The 21843-nt window shown below is 39.0% G+C and overlaps 1 long non-coding RNA gene across 1 annotated transcript in view; it reads left to right on the top strand.

The window, feature by feature from the left end:
- The first annotated feature begins 768 nt into the window (after window positions 1-768).
- The window catches only part of LOC141583487 (uncharacterized), a 470132-nt gene continuing 449057 nt past the window's right edge, over window positions 769-21843 (top strand). Inside the window, exons 1-2 of the long non-coding RNA XR_012516115.1 lie at window positions 769-852; window positions 968-1044. This is a non-coding gene — a long non-coding RNA (uncharacterized LOC141583487). The remainder of the gene's footprint in view (window positions 853-967; window positions 1045-21843) is intronic.

Raw genomic sequence — 21843 nt, 5'->3', positions numbered from 1 at the left:
TTAGACTTTTTCTCTAAAGCTACTGACAGCTGTGAGAGAGAGAGCCAATAAAGAGTGAGGCTAGAAGCAAGGAGAGAAAAGGAGAATTCAGTATGATACTTCTTATTTGAGAAAAGAGCATTGTGGACAAGCTCTCTCTTGAATTAGCCAAAGAAACATGTCTGGACTAATAAAAAATATCTTCTTGATTCAGGCAGAAGGGAAGTCAGATAGGACCAAGGCAGGTAGAGCCAGGCTTTAAAACCAGAGGTCGGTGGGGGGTGCTGTGCTGGTTGGGGCTGTGTGGTGCACTTAGAGGGAGTTATGCTTGCATGCCTTCTCCACCAAGTCTTGGGCACCCCTCATGCCCTGCCCTCAGCTCTCCCTTTGTGGCAGAGAGAGAATAAAGGACTTGATAGATAGTAGTGTCTATGATGCCTGGGAATCCCAATTATTTATTTTTTGTTTGTTTGTTTTGTTTTAGTACAGATGGGGTTTCACCACTCTGGCTAGGCTAGTCTCCAGTTCCGACTTCTGACTGCAAGCAATCTGACAACCTTGGCCTCCCAAAGTGCTGGGAATACTGGCATGAGCCACTGCGCCCAAGAAAACCCAATTATTTGGGCTATGGATTGTCAGGCAGCAGACCTGAACTATTTATTTTGTGATTTCACTGCTTTAAAAGGTCACTGTGATAAGAGTGATAGAAGGAATTTGTTCAAGATGTTGATTCCTGGCCACCACACCCTGTACTTCTGATTCAATAGGTATTCAGTAGAACGCAGGAACCTGCATCTTTAGCCAGATCTCTAGGTGATTCTGATGTGAGTTTTGGTTGTATCCCAGACACACTGAACTAGGTGAACCTGATAGGTAAGAGTCAAGGCTGAATGGAGACATGTGGTGAAACAGTATAGGATGTTGTGGGCAGTGTACCTGCTTCTTCTTATTCTCTGCTGCATCTAATTTACTATGATTGACCTTTTAGGTGGAGAAGATTAAGTGGGAGTGTGAGAGTTCATCAAGGCACTTAGATGAAACCTGACAGAGACTTCCTTCCATATGGTAAGTCCTCATTTATATTCATTGTTAGTAGAAGGGGAAATCAATAGAAAGGAAAGTGAGATGTTTGGAGGAATGGTCTCTATCAGAAACACACCTTTTTAAATCTTATCTCAGAATTTGCAGGGTCTTAGGAAGAGAAAGGTGATGCAACATCTGAGGAGATGGCTCAGTACAAAGTAGATTGTATTATTACCAAGTCTTAGCATGACTGTAGGTTGAGTCAAGTAATCATTTCACAGAAAGAAAAATAAGCTTCAACAGAGCTAATCCTGACTGAGTTAAGAATTCCTAAATGAACTGTAAAATTATAACTGTGCAAAGGGACTCCATAAAGGCCATGTTTATATATATATTTGGCAAAGTCTGAAAAGCAGAGTCTCTGGCTCTAATCAGCCCATTTAAAAATTGTGCCTACTAAAGCTCTAGTATAATAGACCATTTGATTCTAATTTTAAGAGAACTAAAGACTTTTCAGATTCTGCACAGGCCTTTATTCTGTGACTAGGTCCTTGGTGTGCAATTAGCCACTTTTGTAGCCATTAATTTTAGACCACTTATTGCAGAATTATTTGTTCTCAATTCTGCCTGCCAAGAGTAGGCACATATGTGCTAAGGTGCTTCATGTACTAATTAATAACGTGGCTGAGAACGATGAAGTGATCTGATTGAATGGTTCAGCTTTCAAATTTTGGGCTCCCAGTTGGGGGATTAATTCAAAGATGAGTTTTTGCCATCATATTCACAAGTGAGACTTTAAAAAGTCTGGAAGTGCAGTGCTCATACCTGAGAACTGGGGTTAAAAAGAATTTTAGAAGACCCTTCCCTGACAGAAAAGGCTGAAGAAGACTGTGAGAGGCAGCATCTGCCTGGCAAGGTTGGCCTCAAAGTTCTCCATATTAGTCTCAGAGGTCTCATATTATGCTTAGTGGAGTTTAGATATAGACAAGATATTGGAATAACACTGAAGACGAAGAAACACACATGTCAAATTATAACTTCGGGAATCATTGATTTTATGCCCAGCAAGGGAGGAAATTTGGTAATGGATTCTGAATTCACTGATTGGGCCAAATCCTGGAGAGAAGTGGTAAGAACACAACTACACTTCTATGGTTAAATTGTGTTAAAATCTGTTCTATTTCAAACAGTCATAGCTCATGGGTTTATTTTTGTCCAGTATTATGTTATAGAGGGTAAAAGTTTGTTATAAATTATAACTTGAAGAAGAAATTGCCAAAGAGTTTTTTTTGAGCTGGAACATCTGGGAAGAAAATAGACACATTGTTTAAAGATAGAACAGGTTGGTGAGGTAGCTCGAGTTTGACACCAGGGCAATATGATGAAACCCTGTCTCTACAAACAATAAAAAAGTTAGCCAAGTGTGGTGGCATGTGCCTGTAGTCCCAGTTACTTGGGAGGCTGAGATGGGAGGATTGCTTGAGTCTGGGAGGTTGAGGCTACAGTGAGCTGAGTTTGTGTTACTGCACTCCAGCCTGGGTGACAGAGCGAGACTCGGTCTTAAAAAAAAAAAAAAAAAATGATAGGAGGACAAGGTTGCTCTGGAGTTTCAAGCACCACAGATTGTCTTTCTGAGATAATCCAACGATCTCAGAATACATTTGGTACTTGACATATAGAAAAGCCAGACCTACCTTGGAGGACCTATCAAGATGTGTATGTTTATCAGACCCACAAACATATTCTTCTCAGCCATAACAACTTCACTCTATGGGGCTTTTAGAGTGATATATTAGGCAGTGACTAGATTTTGCACATAACTTTGCTGTCATAGTATCTTGTTTTGATGACTTCTTAGCTAATTGTTTGAGTTGTAGGATTATAAACTGTGTGAAGCAGTACAGATTTGATTTTAACGGAAAAGGTCTAATGATAGAATAAAAGGCAAATTTGTTTCTGTAAAATATAACCACGGGACAAGTAGTAGAAATCAAACTGAATCTTCTTTAGAAATATTTTATTTGTGGTACTTCCATCCCTATTAGCACTTTACACATTCATTCTTCAGTGCTAATTTAAAAGAAAAGTTAGCTCCATTAAGAATAAATTTAAGACCAGGCATGGTGGCTCATGCCTGTAATCGTAGCACTTTGGGAGGCTGAGGTGGGAGGATCACTTGAGGCCAAGATTTCGAGACCAACCTGGTCAGCATAGTGAGAACTCTTTCTACAATTATAAAAATAAAAATTAGCTGGGAGTTGTATTGCAAGCTTGTGGTCCCAGCTAATTTGGGAGGCCAAGGCAAGAGGATTCCTTGTGCCCAGGAGTTTGAGGCGGCAGTGAGCCAGGATTGTGTCACCGTACTCCAGCCTGGGTGACAGAGTGAGTCAGTCTCAAAAAAAATTAAATTAATAATTAATTTGGGTTGGTGTTAATGGCAAGCCTATAATACATTCATTCGAGTGGATATTTACATGTTCCAGTTATTTTTGGGCATAGGCATTTTTATAGCATTAGATAATTCTTCTTTTTACCTTTCTTTTCTTTCTTTTTTTTTTTTTAAATCCCTTAAGCACCAAAAGATCAAACCCAAAGACTAAAGTTGTTTGTATAACTCAAAAGAAACTCCAGCATAATATCAAAAAGTTGATAAGCTAGGAAAAAGGAAACCACTGTCACTACTCTAAAAGTAGTCTGTTCAAAATGTTTACTGTCAGAATCATTTTCCCCAAGGAACATCCACATTTTCTCAATCTCCTGTTACAGCTGACACTCTTTGAGGTGGGGACCACAAAAAAAATTATGGAATTAATCATTATTATAGCTGTTTTCTTCATTGTAATAATCAATTATTTGATTTTAAATATTGTGAAAGATACAGAGAAGATCAAATAGTTTATCTTCACATGAGGTAAGACTCTGCTTATGTCTGATAATGAGAGTTCCAGTGTCGTGCCTTCAAACTTTTAGATGTTGCAATTGTTATTCTAATAATTTGTTATGACGTCACCACTGTCAGACACATCACCAGGGTAGAGAAGAAAATGGCACTGCAGGAAATGTCTAGAGTGGTGCCTGGCACTGGTGCACTTGTCATGTAGAAAAATAAGAGATTTTACTATGGGGTGGCTAAGACATTTTATTGTTTGAAAATTCCATGAGAATATATTAAAAATACAATATATAATACCAGAACGATTTTAGAATGTTAATAACATCCCATGGTGATTAAAGTTAGTGAAAATAAGGATGGCTGAAAAATAAAAACTACAAATAAAAGATGGTTTTGAACTTATATAAGCAGGGCTTCCAATTAATAAAACTAAAAATTGAATTAATTTTCTGAGTGTCATACTTTCCAGTTTAATTCAATTTTGCATTTTCTGTAAGAGGATAGCATTTTATATAATTTGAATTTGTGGTAATAAGGCAAAAACAAAAAAGCAATATTACTTGAAAGTAGACTATGGTAAGTTAAAGATGTATACTATAAACATGAAAGCAATCAGTAAATTAACACAAAAAAGTTATAGCTAATTGCTAACAATAGAGATAAAATGAAATACAAATAAACTCAATACTAAAAAGGGAAGAAAAAGAGGTACAAGGGACTGAAGAACAAATGGGAAAATAGAAAACAAATAGGAAGATGATATATTTTAATCCAATACCAGTGATCACAATCATTATAAAATAGAAACTATTTTCAATTGAATAAAAATAACACATCAGATGTAAAAATTTTTTCTAAAGTAACTAGCATAGTACTCAGAAGGAAATTTATAGTACCAAATACTTATATTAAAATATATGTCTAAAATAAAAGAAAGTAGAAAAAAAGTAAATTATAAGCAGAGCAAGCAGAAGAAAGGAATTAATGAAAAGAACAAAAATCAATGAACTAGAAAACAGAAAAGCAATAGAGAAAATCAAATAACCCAGAAGCTGATTTTTTGAGAAATTTAATAAAATTGATTAACCTCTAGCCATACTAAGGAATAAAAGGGAAGATACAAATTACCAATATCAGTCTTTACCACAGATTCTACAGATGTTAAGAAGATAACAAGGAAATCTCAGGAAGAACATTATGCCAACAGATTCAAAGACCTTGAGGGACACTAATTACCAATTTCTTTCAAGAAGTAAACCTGAGACAGATATTCCTTGTGAACATAGATGTAAAAAATTCTAAGCTAACTGAATCCAACAATATATAAAAATAATAAGATACAATGTCTGAGTGAAGTTTATCCCACAGATATAATGTCAGTTTAACATTTGAAAACATCAATTAATATAGTTAACCATTCTAACAAATTTAAGAAGGAAACACCATGTGATTATTTCACTAGATATTTTTAAAAAGCATTGAACAAAATTCAGCACTTGTTCATGAAGTAGAAGGGAACTTTTTCAACCAGATAAAGGGCATCTGTGAAAAACCTACAGCTACCATTGTACTTAACGGTGAAATCATATATATTTGTAGCTGTTAAACCTGTATGATAAGATACATATTATAGATTAAAAAATATCTGATAGTGGCTCCATAGCTCCCTTTGGCTTTTGGCATTTTATCAACATGATAATAATAACATACAAATAAAAATCATGGCTAATATTGATTGTACATATATTATAACCTTGTTAAGTGCTCTACATACATTATCTCATTTATTATACATAGATTACAACATTGTAAGTGCTCTATATACATTATCTCATTTAACCCTCACAATAACCTGTAGTTGTGCTCCCTATTTTATAGTTGAGTTTAAAGACATTAAGTAACTTGTCAAAATTCATATAGATGTTCAGTGGAATTCATATCTTCGTAACCTCAGTGGTGATATCCTTCAGACAAATGAAACAAAAATCTTTACTCAGGAAAATTTTTTTATAGTAGCTATTGAGATCAGCTCTGGTCTGCACTTTAGTTTTGTGTTACTTCATCATTTTCATGCTGCCTATTGCTGGATAAATCTCTGCTGATGTGCAGCATCTTTGTTTGATCAATGGAGACTCTTTAGTTACCTCTTGTGACTTCTTAGTCTCCTCAACGGAGACTCCTCAGTTACGTACGTCCTTAGTTACTTCTCCTGTGAGCATCTGGAAATCCTGGATACAATTTGGGACCTGGGTTTAGATAATTTTTCATATCATGCCTCGAACATAGGAAATTAAACTCCTACCCATCCTCTAGCCTTCTTTCTCATGCCCATAAGGTTAGTTATTTTTCTTTGCTCAGTTGACAGATTGGCTAAAAATGAAATGAGAAGTTCCACTGCTTGTGGCTACTAGTCAAGAGAGAAAGACAAAAGCACTCAATTATCTGGAACTAAGATGATTTTTTTCCTGTGTTTATTATAGATACGTCCTTACTCCCATTTCAGTGTTGGAATAACTGTGCTTCTAGAGTTGACTGTCAGATATTATTTTTTGAAAGGCTTTAAAGATTTCTGGTTTTCTTCCTTCCAGGCCCATGATAGGGTTGTGCTTGGCCACATTGTGGTTGGGTGGGTTCTGGCTAATGAGTTGTGAAAAGTGATGCATGCCATATTTAGCTGTTGATGTGAGACCATTGGAATTCCTTTCATCCTCTGCGATGTGACCTGCAGTGTTAGAGATGATGGCTGCTTTGTCAGCTTGAGTTCCTCAGTGATAATGATAAGCAGCTTCTCTGTCTGTGGCTGGACGTATAGTCTGAGTGAAAAATTGACCTTTTTTATTTTAAGCCATGAAAATTTTCTTCCACAGAAAGAAGGGTATTTGTGGGGCTAGATGCTATGCTTCTATAAAAATATTTTAAAATGTAGATATTTTAAGAACTAAAATAATAGAGAGAATGTATAGTTATGCCTTAATTTTTTTTTTAAAGGATGTATGTGGTAGAGCAGAAAGTACATTGCCTTTTGTGTGACATTAGAGTCAAGTCAGCTTTGCCACCCCAAAGTCAAGGCAGGTAACTCTCTGAGTCCAGTTGCCTCAGCTGAAAAGGATATGCCTATGTCTGCACTGGTGTAATTTCTAAGTGAGACAGTGCAATTTCTAAGTGAGACAATGTATGAAGTGTCTGGCATGAGAATGATAGTAATTAACATTTGCTCAGTACTCGATGCATGTTAGGCACTGGTCTAAATCCTTTATACACATTGCTATGGATTTAATTGTCCCCCTGCCTCAAAATTCATATGTTGAAGGCTTAACCTCAATGTGAATATATTTGGAGATTGTGGTCTTTGGGAGGTAATTAGGGTTAATGACATCATGTGGGTGTGGCCCCTCAGCTGAGATTAGTGGCTTTATAACAAGAGGGAGAGAGAGATCACTCTCCATAATGTGAAGACAAAGTGAGAAGGTGGCTTTCTGCTAGGCAGAAAGACAGCCCTTACCAGAAACCAAACCTTGCCAGAACTTTAACCTTGGACTCTAACCTCCTGTGAGAAAATACATTTCTGTTGTTTAAGCCACCCAGTCTATGGTGTTTTGCTATGGCAGTCTGAGTAGAGTAATATTATTTAATCCATTTTTTCATCACAACAACCCTCTGAAGTACTTTCTATTATTATCCCCTGCTACAGATAAATGAACTGAGGTATGGAGAGGAAAGTGATTTGCCCAGGGTCACACAGTGATTCCAACCAGACAGCCAGGCTTTAAGCCTATTCTTTTTACCATTTTGCAATACATGAGGACATAAGTATACATTTCCAATTACAAGCTGCCTGTTAGTAGAGTAGTGCCCACTTATTGGGGAAGACACATTCCAAGATCCCTAGGGGATCCCTGGAACTTTGGTTGTACTGAATCCTACATATACTCTGTTTTCTCCTACACATGCATCCCTATGATAAAGTTTAATTTTTAAATTAGGCACAGTGGAAGATGAACAGCAACAACTTGTTATAAAATAGAGTGTATAACAATACACTGTAATAAAATTATGTGAATGTGGTGTCTCTCTCTCTCTCTCTCTCTCTCTCTCTTTCAAAATATCTGATTGTACCATACTTACCTGTTTTTGGACCTCAATTGACTGAGGGTAACTAGAACCTTGGAAAGCAAAACCATGAATAAGGAAGGACTAGTGTCCTGAAAAACTCACCATCCAGGAGGAGAGTGGCCAGCTCAAGGAGAGGCCCTCAGATTTCATGTTGCAGCTCCTCATTGGTACAGGGTGCAGTGCAACTGGTGTAGTCATTTGGTTTGGTCATTTATAATTACAGGGTGGAAAACAACAATATTTGTGTTGTTTTTGAGCCCAGAGAATGGGCCTTTATTTGGGAATATGAGGTGTGGAGACAGATAAACAGAACACTTAATTTGTCTTCCTAAAAACTAGATAGACTAGAAGAGTCTGAATGTGGGTTCTTTGTGCCCTGCTGTGGGTAGCTGCAGACCACCTCCCAGCAATGGTGCTCATAACCTTGAAGTCAAAGTTCTGAGGAAAGTGAAATTTTGTACTCAAAAGGCTCCTAGCCTATGGGGTAATTGTGCATTCAGTGATCCTCTCATCCTATCTCTACATGCAAAGTTGGTCTTTGTGTAGACCTGATGCTAATATCACTCTGTTTCCTCTGCATACAGATAGAGCATGCAGAGGACCCAGATGTATTTGTTGTGACTTAAGGACAAGGCTTCAGTAGGAGATTATATTAATCACCAACTCATAGGCCTGTAGACTTGAGTTCTGTGTAGGTAAGTATATAATATCTTTCATAAACACGAAATTAAATGCAAACATATTATTATATTGTCATCATTTTGAAGAGATTGATCTTTCAAAGCAAAGAATTATTCTAACTCATAAATTTGGTCCATGCTTCACTTAGAAGAGTGTTTGTTTTTCTAATTATAATCCTCAGAAATCAACCATGAGGTTCCCAAATATTTCAATCTTGTTAATGACTCTCACTTTAAATTCAAATTCCACTTCTCAATACCTCTTTGAAATAGTTGAGAAGCCCTGTCATTTTTCTTTTTTTTTTTTTTAATTTTCTTTTCTTTTCTTTTTTTTTTAATTGCATTTTAGGTTTTGGGGTACATGTGATGAACATGCAAGATTGTTGCATAGGTACACACTTGGCAGTGTGGTTTGCTGCCTTCCGTCCCCTCACCTGTATCTGTCATTTCTCCCCATGCTATCTCTTCCCACCTCCCCACCCCCTCCATCCCTCCCCCATTTCCCCTCAACGGACCCCAGTGTGTAGTGTTCCCCTCCCTGTGTCCATGTGTTCTCATTGTTCAACATCCACCTATGAGTGAGAATATACAGTGTTTGATTTTCTGCTCTTGTGTCAGTTTGCTGAGAATGATGGTTTCCAGGTTCATCCATGTCCCTACAAAGGACGTGAACTCATCGTTTTTGATGGCTGCGTAATATTCCATGGTGTATATGTACCACATTTTCCCTATCCAGTCTATCATCATTGGGCATTTGGGTTGGTTCCAGGTCTTTGCTATTGTAAACAGTGCTGCAATGAACATTCATGTGCACGTGTCCTTGTAGTAGAATGATTTATAATCCTTTGGATATATACCCAGTAATGGGATTGCTGGGTCAAATGGGATTTCTATTTTTAGGTCCTTGAGGAATCGCCACACTCTCTTCCACAATGGTTGAATTAATTTACATTCCCACCAACAGTGTAAAAGTGTTCCTATTTCTCCACATCCTCTCCAGCATCTGTTGTTTCCCGATTTTTTAATGATCGCCATTCTAATTGGTGTGAGATGGTATCTCAATGTGGTTTTGATTTGCATTTCTCTGATGACCAGTGATGATGAGCATTTTTTCATATGTTTATTGGCCTCCTGTATGTCTTCTTTTGTAAAGTATCTGTTCATATCCTTCGCCCATTTTTGAATGGGCTTGTTTGTTTTTTTCTTGTAGATCTGCTTTAGTTCTTTGTAAATTCTGGATATCAGCCCCTTGTCAGATGGGTAGGCTGCAAAAATTTTTTCCCACTCTATTGGTTGCCGATTCACTCTACTGACTGTTTCTTTTGCCATGCAGAAACTGTGGAGTTTGATTAGGTCCCATTTGTCTATTTTGGCTTTTGTTGCCATTGCTTTTGGCGTTTTGGTCATGAAGTCCTTGCCTACACCTATGTCCTGAATGGTTTTGCCTAGATTTTCTTCTAAGGTTTTTATGGTATTAGGTCTGATGTTTAAGTCTTTAATCCATCTGGAGTTAATTTTGGTGTAAGGTGTCAGGAAGGGGTCCTGTTTCTGCTTTCTGCACATGGCTAGCCAGTTTTCCCAACACCATTTATTAAACAGGGAGTCCTTTCCCCATTGCTTGTTTTTGTCAGGTTTGTCGAGGATCAGATGGTTGTGGGTATGTTGTATTTCCTCTGAGACCTCTGTTCTGTTCCATTGGTCTATATCTCTGTTTTAGTACCAGTACCATGCTGTTTTGATTACTGTAGCCTTGTAGTATAGTTTGAAGTCCGGTAGTGTGATGCCTCCTGCTTTATTCTTTTTGCTTAGAATTGACTTGGCTATGCGGGCTCTCTTTTGGTTCCATATGAAGTTTAACGTGTTTTTTTCCAATTCTGTGAAGAAGGTCATTGGTAGCTTGATGGGAATAGGGTTGAATCTGTAAATTACTTTGGGCAGTATGGCCATTTTCACGATGTTGATTCTTCCTAACCATGAACATGGAATGTTTCTCCATCTGTTTGTATCCTCTCTTATTTCGTTGAGCAATGGCTTGTAGTTCTCCTTGAAGAGGTCCTTTACGTCCCTTGTTAGTTGTATTCCTAGGTACTTTATTTTCTTTGTAGCAATTGTGAATGGCAGTTCGTTCTTGATTTGGCTCTCTTGAAGTCTATTACTGGTGTATAGGAATGCTTGTAATTTTTGCACGTTGATTTTGTATCCTGAGACTTTGCTGAAGTTGTTTATCAGTTTCAGGAGATTTTGGGCTGAGATGATGGGGTCTTCCAGATATACAATCATGTCATCTGCAAATAGAGACAATTTGATTTCCTCCTTTCCAATTTGGATACCCTTTATTTCTTTTTCTTGCCTGATTGCTCTGGCTAGAACTTCCAGTACTATATTGAATAGGAGTGGTGAGAGAGGGCACCCTTGTCTAGTGCCAGATTTCAAAGGGAATGCTTCCAGTTTTTACCCATTCAGTATGATATTGGCTGTTGGTTTGTCGTAAATAGCTTTTATTGTTTTGAGATACGTTCCGTCAATACCTAGTTTATTGAGGGTTTTTAGCATAAAGCGTTGTTGAATTTTGTCAAAAGCCTTCTCTGCATCAATTGAGATAATCATGTGGTTTTTGTCTTTGGTTCTGTTTATGTGGTGAATTACGTTTATGGACTTGCGTATGTTGAACCAGCCTTGCATCCCGGGGATGAATCCTACTTGATCATGGTGGATGAGCTTTTTGATATGCTGTTGCAATCGGTTTGCCAGTATTTTATTGAAGAATTTTGCATCTATGTTCATCATGGATATTGGCCTGAGGTTTTCTTTTCTTGTTGAGTCTCTGCCAGGTTTTGGTATCAGGATGATGTTTGTCTCATAAAATGATTTGGGAAGAATTCCCTCTTTTTGGATTGTCTGGAATAGTTTCAGAAGGAATGGTATCAGCTCCTCTTTGTATTTCTGGTAAAATTCAGCTGTGAACCCATCTGGACCTGGGCTTTTTTTGGGTGGTAGGCTCTTTATTGCTGCCTCAACTTCAGACCATGTTATTGGTCTATTCAGGGTTTCGGCTTCTTCCAGGTTTAGGCTTGGGAGGATGCAGGTGTCCAGGAATTTATCCATTTCTTCCAGGTTTACTAGTTTATGTGCATAGAGTTGTTTGTAATAATCTCTGATGATGGTTTGGATTTCTGTGGAATCTGTGGTGATATCCCCTTTATCGTTTTTTATTGCTTCAATTTGTTTATTCTCTCTTTTCTTTTTTATTAATCTGGCTAGTGGTCTGTCTATTTTGTTGATCTTTCAAAGAACCAGCTCTTGGATTTATTGATTTTTTGAAGAGTTTTTGTGTCTCTATTTCCTTCAGTTCTGCTCTGATCTTAGTTATTTCCTGTCTTCTGCTAGGTTTTGAGTTTTTTTGATCTTGCTCCTCTAGCTCTTTCAATTTTGGTGATAGCGTGTCAATTTTCGATCTCTCCTTTCTTCTCATGTGGGCACTTATTGCTATATATTTTCCTCTAGAGACTGCTTTAAATGTGTCCCAGAGATTCTGGTATGTTGTGTCTTCGTTCTCATTGGTTTCGAAGAACATCTTTATTTCTGCCTTCATTTCATTGTTTATCCAGTCAACATTCAAGAGCAAGTTGTTCAGTTTCCATGAAGCTGTGCGGTTCTGAGTTAGTTTCTGCATTCTGAGTTCTAACTCGATTGCACTGTGGTCTAAGAGACCGTTTGTTATGATTTCTGTTCTTTTGCATTTGCTGAGGAGTGATTTATTGCCAATTATGTGGTCAATTTTTGAGTAGGTATGTATACCTGAGAAGAATGGATATTCTGTGGATTTGGGGTGGAGAGTTCTGTAAATGTCTATTAGGTTTGCTTGTTCCAGGTCTGTATTCAGGTCCTGGATATTCTTGTTGATTTTCTGTCTGGTTGATCTGTCTAATATTGACAATGGGGTGTTAAAGTCTCCCACTATTATTGTGTGGGAGTCTAAGTCTCTTTGTAAGTCATTAAGAACTTGCCTTATGTTTGGGTGCTCCTGTATTGGGTGCATATATATTTAGGATCGTTAGCTCTTCTTGTTGCAGTGATCCTTTTACCATTAAGTGATCTTCTTGTTGCAGTGATCCTTTTACCATTATGTAATGTCCTTCTTTGTCTCTTTTGATCTTTGTTGCTTTAAAGTCTATTTTATCAGAGATGAGAATTGCAACTCCTGCCTTTTTTTGCTCTCCATTTGCTTGGTAGATCTTCCTCCATCCCTTTATTTTGAGCCTTTGTGTATCCTTGCATGTAAGATGGGTTTCCTGGATACAGCACACTGATGGGTTTTGGCTTTTTATCCAATTTGCCAGTCTGTGTCTTTGGATTGGGGCATTTAGTCCATTGACATTTAGGTATGGTATTGTTATGTGTGAATTTGATACTGTCATTTTGATGCTACCTGGCTGTTTTGTTGGTTAGTTGATGCAGATTCTTGATTGTGTTGATGCTCTTTTACCATTTGGTGTGTTTTTGGAGTGGCTGGTACTGGTTGTTCCTTTATATGTGTAGAGCCTCTTTCAGGAGTTCTTGTAGGGCAGGTTTGGTGGTGACGAAATCTCTGAGTGCTTGCTTGTTCACAAAGGATTTTATTTTTCCTTCACTTATGAAGCTTAGTTTGGCTGGATAGGAGATTCTGGGTTGAAAGTTCTTTTCTTTAAGGATGTTGAATATTGGCCCCCAATCTCTTCTGGCTTGTAGGGTTTCTGCTGAGAGATCTGCTGTGAGTCTAATGGGCTTCCCTTTGTGGGTAACTTGACCTTTCTCTCTGGCTGCCCTTAGCATTTTCTCTTTCATTTCAACCCTGGTGAATCTGACGATTATGTGCCTTGGGGTTGCTCTTCTTGTGGAATATCTTTGTGGTGTTCTCTGTATTTCCTGGATTTGAATATTGGTCTGCCTTGCTAGGTTGGGGAAGTTTTCCTGGATAATATCCTGAAGAGTATTTTCTAGCTTGGATTCATTCTCTTCATCACATTCAGGTACACCTATCAGACATAGATTAGGTCTTTTCACATAGTCCCACATTTCTTGAAGATTTTGTTCATTCCTTTTTGTGCTTTTTTCTCTGTTCTTGCCTTCTCTTTTTATTTCATTGAGTTGATCTTCGACCTCTGATATCCTTTCTTCTGCTTGGTCAATTCGGCTGTTGAAGCTTGTGCATGCTTCACGAAGTTCTTTTGTTGCGTTTTTCAGCTCCATCAATTCACTTACACTCCTCTCTATGCTGTCCATTCTTGTCAGCAGTTCGTGCAATCTTTTTTCAAGGTTCCTATTTTCTTTGCGTTGTGTTAGAACATGTTCTTTTAGCTCATTGTAGTTTCTTACTACCCACCTTCTGAAGTCTGATTCTGTCATTTCATCACCCTCCTTCTCCATCCGGTCTGGTTCCCTTGCTGGTGAGGAGTTGTGATTCCTTTTAGGAGGAGAGGTGTTCTGGTTTCGGGAGTTTTCATTTTTTTTGCGCTGGTTTCTTCCCATTTTTGTGGGTTTATCCACCTGTTGTCTGCCTCTGTCCCAGGGAGTTGGAGCTTTATGAGTTTTCGTTGCACTACTGCCTTTTTTGATTTTTCTTTCAGGTCTGACCCACCCAGCTAGCAGCACGCCTAGCCACTGCCTGCCCGCAGGGGCTTTGCTGAGCTGCTGTGGGCTCAGCCCAGCTGCCCTGAGCTCTTCCCTGTAGTCCTTTTTGTATGGGCGTAGTTAGAACTGTCTGGGCAATGGTGGCCCCGCCTCTGTTATGGCGGATTCTCTCTGTTGTGGCAGGTTGCCTCGGCAACGGCGGGTTGCCTCCGTAGAGGTGGAGAGTCTCAGTAATGGCGGAAGCCCCTCCCCCACGGAGCTGGACTGTCCCGGTTCAGCTGTGCTTGATTTGAAGGGCTCAACCCAGAGGGTTTCCAATTACTGTTTTTGTTTTCGTTGTTGTTGGGGGTGGAGGGGTGGGACCAACCGAGCCTGATCACCTGGCTCCCTGACTCAGAGTCTTTTAAGTTGAAAGACCCCGCGTTCGGGTCGCCTGCTGAAAAGGCGCCGGGATCTCCCGTGCTGTGACTCACGGAGTCGGCTCGAACTGTGGCGCCGGCTCCTGGCGGATTTTTTGCCTAGGAATCTCCTGGCCTGACTCGCTATTTCAGATGAATGGGCAACTCTGCCATCTCAGGGCTCTGCTCGCCAGCTAAGAGGGCTCCCAGACCAGTGGCTTTTGTATGGAGAACCGCAGCAACAGGGCGTGGTCACAGCAGCCGCGCGGGCGGAATCAGCGCCACAGGGGCCGAAACAGCCGCACCGGCTGGGACTGCGACTCTGGCGACCCCTCTGCCTGGGTATCTCCTGGTCTGTGGGCAAGAAGAGTTCGTCTGGAAATGCGGTGTCCACTCACCCTCTGCACCTTCACTGGGAGCTGAAGTCCTGAGCTGTTCTTAGGCGGCCATCTTCCCAGCATTCCCCGCCCTGTCATTTTTCAATTATTCCTAGTATGGTAAGAGGATTTGAAGTTATCTATTAATGAGCCCTGTTCCTCTCTGGCCCTTCCCTACAGCAATTCTCCATAGCAGGGAGGAGGCTGATAGATGGCCCTGGATTTGGGGAAGGCAGATGGACTGAGCAAGTTTGAGATAATGTTAAGACTGAAATAGAGAGTGTTTCGGTCACAAGGGTGCTACCTTCAATTCAGTTCCCTAAGGGTAGATTGATATTTGATGTTCAATGTTAAAATGAACATAAAAAGATGGGCAAGACAGCCCACATTTACTTAGCATTCTCAGTGAACAAGCCATTCTTTACCAAGCACATCAAATCATTAATTCCTTACAATAATACCATGAGTAAGTATTACAGTTATCACCATTTAAAGGTGATCAAATGGAAGCTTAGAGCGGGTTAATATCTTGCTGACTTGAGACTTAAGGTTGCAAAGCTGGTTAGTAGCATTGCTAGGATTTGAACCGGAGTGGGTCTGAGCCCAATATCTTAGTTTTTAGCCTCGTGAAATGCTCCATTACCTCAACAGAGATTACTGAGGAGAATCAGAGATGGGAGTGAGAAAAAAGCATTTTCTTTCATCTATACCCAAAAGACCACACGATCCTCAGTTTTCAACATTTATTCAGCAAGCATGTATTAAGCCCCCATAATATGTAGGGTACTCTGTGAGGGAATAGTGTGTTAGAGGCACAGTGTTAGGGGTACTCTGTTATGTATACTCTGTTAGGGACACTGACATTTTAGGACACCAACTCTGTTACAACTCCCACCTATGACAAGAGTCAGAATACAAACAGTAAGTTCCCTTATCTAACGGAGACCAAAGTGCTAAGACAGCAGTTCCAAGTTCTAAATAGTTTTTCAGACTCGCTCAAAGATTTCCTGGGGAAATTTCAAAATTCAGGTCAATTCAATTCTGTAAGTGTTTATTAAATGCTGACTATATGCCTAGCAGAGTGCATGTACTGAGGATGCAAAGATGAGTAAGGTGCCTTCCCTGACCCTGAGGAGCTCTCAGTTGAATTGGGACTATTTATCTGTTTCAGTTGCAAATATAGAGATTCTGTTACACACCTAAATAGATGAATGTATCAATGCCTCTATTCCCAATAAGGTTTTAAAAGCATTACATTAAGTGCTTACAATAAAATCCCATGGAGAGAAAAATTTAAAGTAATGAGGAAAAGGAGAAAAAGGTTAGAGTGGGGAAATTAAGCCTGGAGAAAATATTACTACCTGAGACTAATAATTCTAATTAGTTTAATGTTCTGCAGAACTTATCTTTTTTAAAAATTTATTTTACTTTAATTCTGGGATACATGTGCAGAAGGTACAGGTTTGTCACATAGATATACATGTGCCGTGATGGTTTGCTGCACCTGTCAACCTGTCATCTGAGTTTTAAGCCTTGGATGCATTAAGTATTCATCCTAATACTCTCCCTCCCCTTGCTCCCCATCCATCAACAGGCCCTGGTGTATGACAGTCCCTTTCCTGTGTTCATGTGTTCCCATTGTTCAACTCCCATTTATGAGTTGGAAAACCTAACATGTGGTGTTTGGTTTTCTGTTCCTGTGTTAGTTTGCTGAGAATGATGACTTCCAACTTCATCCATGTCCCTGCAAAGGACATGAACTAATTCTTTTTTATGGCTGCATAGTATTCCATGGTGTATATATGCCACATTTTCTTTATCCAGTTTATCATTGATGGGCATTTGGGTTGGTTCTCAGTCTTTGCTATTGTAAATAGTGCTGCAATAAACATACATGTGCATGTGTCTTTATGGTAGAATGATTTATGATCCTTTGGGTATATACCCAGTAATGGGATTGCTGGGTCAAATGGTATATCTGATACTAGATCCTTGAGGAACTGCAACACTGTCTTCCACAACGGTTGAACTAATTTACTATCCCACCAACAGTATAAAAGCATTCCTATTTCTCCACATCCTCTCCAGCATCTGTTATTTTCAGAGTTTTTAATGATTGCCATTTTAACTGGTATGAGATGGTATCTCACTGTGGTTTTGATTTGCATTTCTCTAATGACCAGTGTTGATGAGCTTCTTTTCATATGTTTCTTGGCCATATAAATGTCTTCTTTTGAGAAGTGTCTGTTCATATCCTTCACCCACGTTTTGATGGAGTTGTTTTTCTCTTGTAAATTTATTAAGTTCCTTGTAAATTCTGATTATCAGCCCTTTGTCAGATGAATAGATTGCAAAAATGTTCAGATTGCAAAAATGTTCTCCCATTTTGTAGGTTGCCTGTTCACTCTGATGATAGTTTCTTTTGCTTGCATAAGCTCTTTAGTTTAATTAGATCCCATTTGTCAATTTTGGTTTCTGTCTGAATTGCTTTTGGTGTTTTGGTAATGAAGTTTTTGCCCATGCCCATCCTGAATGGTATTGCTTAGGTTTTTTTCTAGGGTTTTTATGGTTTTATGTTTTTCATTTAAGCCTTTAATCCATCTTGAGTTAATTTTTGCATAAGGTGTAAGGAAGGGGGCTAGTTTTAGTTTTCTGCATATGGCTAGCCAGTTTTCCCAACACAATTTATTAAATAGGGAATCCTTTCCCCACTGTTTTTTTTTTTTTTGTCAGGTTTGTCAAATATCAGATGTTTGTAGATGTATGGTGTTATGTCTCAGGCTTCTGTTCTGTTCCATTGGTTTATATATCTGTTTTGGTACAAGTGCCATGCTGTTTTGGTTGCCGTGATCTTGTAGTATAGTTGGAAGTCGGGTAGTATGATGCCTCCAGCTTTATTCTTTTTGCTTGGGATTTTCTTGGCTATATGGGCTCTTTTTTGGTTCCATATGAAATTTAAAGTAGATTTTTTCTAATTATATGAAGAAAGTCAATGGTAGCTTGATGTGAATAGCTTTGATTCTATAAATTACTTTGGGCAATGTGGCCATTTTCATGATATTGATTCTTCCTTTCTATGAGCATGGAATGTCTTTCATTTGTTTTTGTCCTCTTTTATTTCCTTGAGCAGTGGTTTGTAGTTTTCCTTGAAGAAGTCCTTCTCATCCCTTGTAAGTTATATTCCTAGGTATTAATTCTCTTAGTAGCAATTGCGAATGGGATTTCACACATGATTTGGCTCTCTGCTTGTCTATTATTGGTGTATAGGAAGGCTTGCGATTTTTGCACATTGATTTTCTATCCAGAGACTTTCCTAAAGTTGTTTATCAGCTTAAAAAGTTTTTGGGGTGAGACAATGAAGTTTTCTAAATATACAATAATGTCATCTGCAAAGAGACAATTTGATTTCCTCTCTTCCCCTTTATTTCTTTCTCTTGCCTGATTGCCCTGGTCAGAGCTTCCAATACTATGTTGAATAGAAAGCCACCTGGGTTTCCAGCACAAAACTGAGCAGCTGCGTAGGCAGACACTGAGCTAGCTGCAGGAATTTTTTTTTTTTTTTTTTTTGTACCCCAGTGGCACCTGGAACCCTAGCCTAGCAAGACAGAATCATTCACCACCCTGGAAAGGGGGCTGACGCCAGGGAGTCAAGTGGTCTTGCTCAGTGGGTCCCATTTCACAGAGCCCAGCAAGCTAAGAACCACTGTCTTGAAATTTTCACTGCCAGCACAGCAGTCTGAAGTTGACCTGGGATTATTGAGCTTGGTGTGGGAAGGGGTGTTCACCGTTACTGAGGCTTGAGTAGGCGTTTTTCCCCGGAAAGTGCTAAGGAGGCCTGGAAGATTGGACTGGGTGGAACTCAACATAGTGTGGCAAAGTGGCTCTGGCCAGACTGCCTCTCTAGATGCCTCCTCTCTGGGCAGGGCATCTCTGAAAGAAAGTCAACAGCCCCAGTCAGGGACTTAGAGATAAAACTCCCATCTCCCTGGGACAGATCACCTGGGGGAAGGCACAGCTTCAGCAGACTTCAATGTCCCTGCCTGCCAGCTCTGAAGAGAGCAACAGATCCTGACAAGGAGCATTCTCCTAGCACAGTGCTCAAGCTCTGCTACGAGACAGACTGACTCCACAAGTGTTTCTGACTCTCATGCCTACTGACTAGGAGACACCTCCCAGCGGGGGTTGACAGACACCTCATACAGAAGAGCTCCAGCTGGCATCAGGCTGGTGCCTCTCTGGAATGAAACTTCCTGAAGAAAGAGCAGGCAGCAATCTTTGCTGTTCTGCAGCCCCCGCTGGTGATACCCAAGCAAATAGGATCTGGAGTTGGCCTCCAGCTAACTGCAGCAGACCTACAGAAGAGGGTCCTAAATGTTAGAAGAAAAATGAACAAACAGAAAGCAATAGCATCAACATCAACAAAAAGGACCTCCAAACAAAACCCCATCAAAAGGAAATCCACTACAATGAGGAAAAGACAGTGCAAAATTACTGAAAATTCCAAAAACCATAAAGCCTCTTCTCCTCCAAATGATCCCAACTCCTCTCCATAAAGGGCATAAAACTGGACAGAGAATGAGTTTGACAAATTGACAGAGTAGGCTTCAGAGGATGGGTAATAACAAACTCCTCTGAGCTAAAAGCACATGTTTTAACCCCATGCAAGGAAGCGAAGAAGCTTGACAAAAGGTTACAGGAACTGTAAATTAGAATAACCAGTTTAGAGAAGAACATAAATGACCTGATGGAGCTGAAAAACACAGCACAAGAACTTCATGAAGCATACCCAAGTATTAATAGCTGAATCAATCAAGTGGAAGAAAGAATATCAGAAATTGGAGATCAACTTACTGAAATATGGTGTAAAGACAATATTAGAGAAAAAAAGAATGAAAAGGAATAAACAAAAACTCCAAGAAATATAGGACTATGTGAAAAGACCAAACCTACATTTGCTTGGGGTCCCTGAAAGTGGTAGAGAGAATGGAACCAAGTTGGCAGACACATTTAGGATATTATTTAGGAGAACTTCCCCAACCTAGAAGGACAGGCCAATATTCAAATTCAGGAAATAAAGAGAACACCACTAAGATAGTCCTCAAGAAGAGCAACCCCAAGACACATAATCTTCAGATTCTCCAAAGTAGAAATTAAGGAAAAAATGTTAAGGGCAGCCAGAAAGAAAGGTCTGTAAGCCCATCAGACTAACAGTGGGTCTCTCTGCAGAAACCCTATAAACCAGAATAGAGTTGGAGCTAATATTCAATATTCCTTAAGAATTTTAAACTCAGAATTTTATATCCAGCCTAACTAACCTTTGTAAGTGCAGGAGAAATAAAATCCTTTACAAACAAAAAAATGCTGAGGGATTTTGTCAACACCAGGCCGGCCTTAAAAGAGCTCCTGAAGGAAATACTAAATATGGAAAGGGAAAAACAGTACCAGCCACTGCAAAAAATATACCAAAACATAAAGACCAATGACACTATGAAGAAACTACATCAACTAATGTGCAAAATAAACAGCTACGATTGTGATGACAGGATCAAATTCACACATAACAATATCAACCGCCAATGTAAATGGTTTAAATATACAAATTAAAAGACACAGACTGGCAAATTGGATAAAGGGTCAAGATCCATTGGTGTACTGTATTCAGGAGACCCATCTCACACGCAGACACACAAGGCTCAAAATAAAAAAAAGGAGGAATATTTACTAAGCAAATAGAAAGCAAAAACAAAAACAAAAACAAAAACAAAAACAACAGAGGTTACAATCCTAGTCTCTGATAAAATAGACTTTGAACCAACAAAGACCAAAAGAGACAAAGAAGGGTATTACATAATGGTAAAGGGATCAAGGCAAGAAGAAGAGCTATCTTAAATATATATGCACCCAATACAGGAGCAGCAAGATTCATAAAACAAGTTCTTACAGACCAACAAAGAAACTTAGACTCCCACATAATAATAGTGGGAGACTTTCAACACTCCACTGTCAACATCAGACAGATCAAAAACACAGAAAATTGACAAGGATATTCAGGACTTGAACTCAGCTCTGTACTAAGTGGACCTAATAGATATCTATAGAACTCTCCATGCCAAATCAACAGAATATACATTCTTTTCAGTACCACATAACACTTATTCTAAAGTTGGCCACATAATTGGAAGTAAAACACTCCTCAGCAAACACAAAAGAATGGAAATCATAACAGTCTCTCAGACCACAGTGCAATCAAATTAGAACTCAATATTAAGAAACTCACTCAAAACTGCAAAACTGCAAAACTGCATGGAAACTGAACAACCTGCTCCTGAATGACTACTGGGTAAATAATGAAATTAAGGCAGAAATAAATAAGTTCTTTGAAACCAATGGAAACAAAGACACAACATACCAGAATCTCTGGGACACATCTAAAGCAGTGTTTAGATGGAAATTTATAGCACTAAATGCCCACATCGGAAAGTAGGAAAGGTCTAAAATCGACACCCTAACATCATAATTAAATGAACTAGAGAAGCAAGAGCAAACAAATTCAAAAGCTAGCAGATGACAAGAAATAACTAAGATCCAAGCAGAACTGAAGGAGATAGAGACACAAGAAACCCTTAAAAAAAAAGTCAGTGAATCCTGGAGCTGGTTTCTTGAAAACATTAACAAAGTAGATAGACTGCTAGCCAGACTAATAAAGAAGAAAAGAGACAAGGATCAAATAGGCACAATAAAAAGTGATAAAGGGGATATCACTATTGATC

Source organism: Saimiri boliviensis, chromosome 1 (genome assembly GCF_048565385.1).
Source record: "Saimiri boliviensis isolate mSaiBol1 chromosome 1, mSaiBol1.pri, whole genome shotgun sequence".
Lineage (NCBI taxonomy): Eukaryota > Metazoa > Chordata > Mammalia > Primates > Cebidae > Saimiri > Saimiri boliviensis.
The sequence above is the reverse complement of the archived record's forward strand: the minus strand, read 5'-3'. Positions and strand labels throughout refer to the sequence as shown.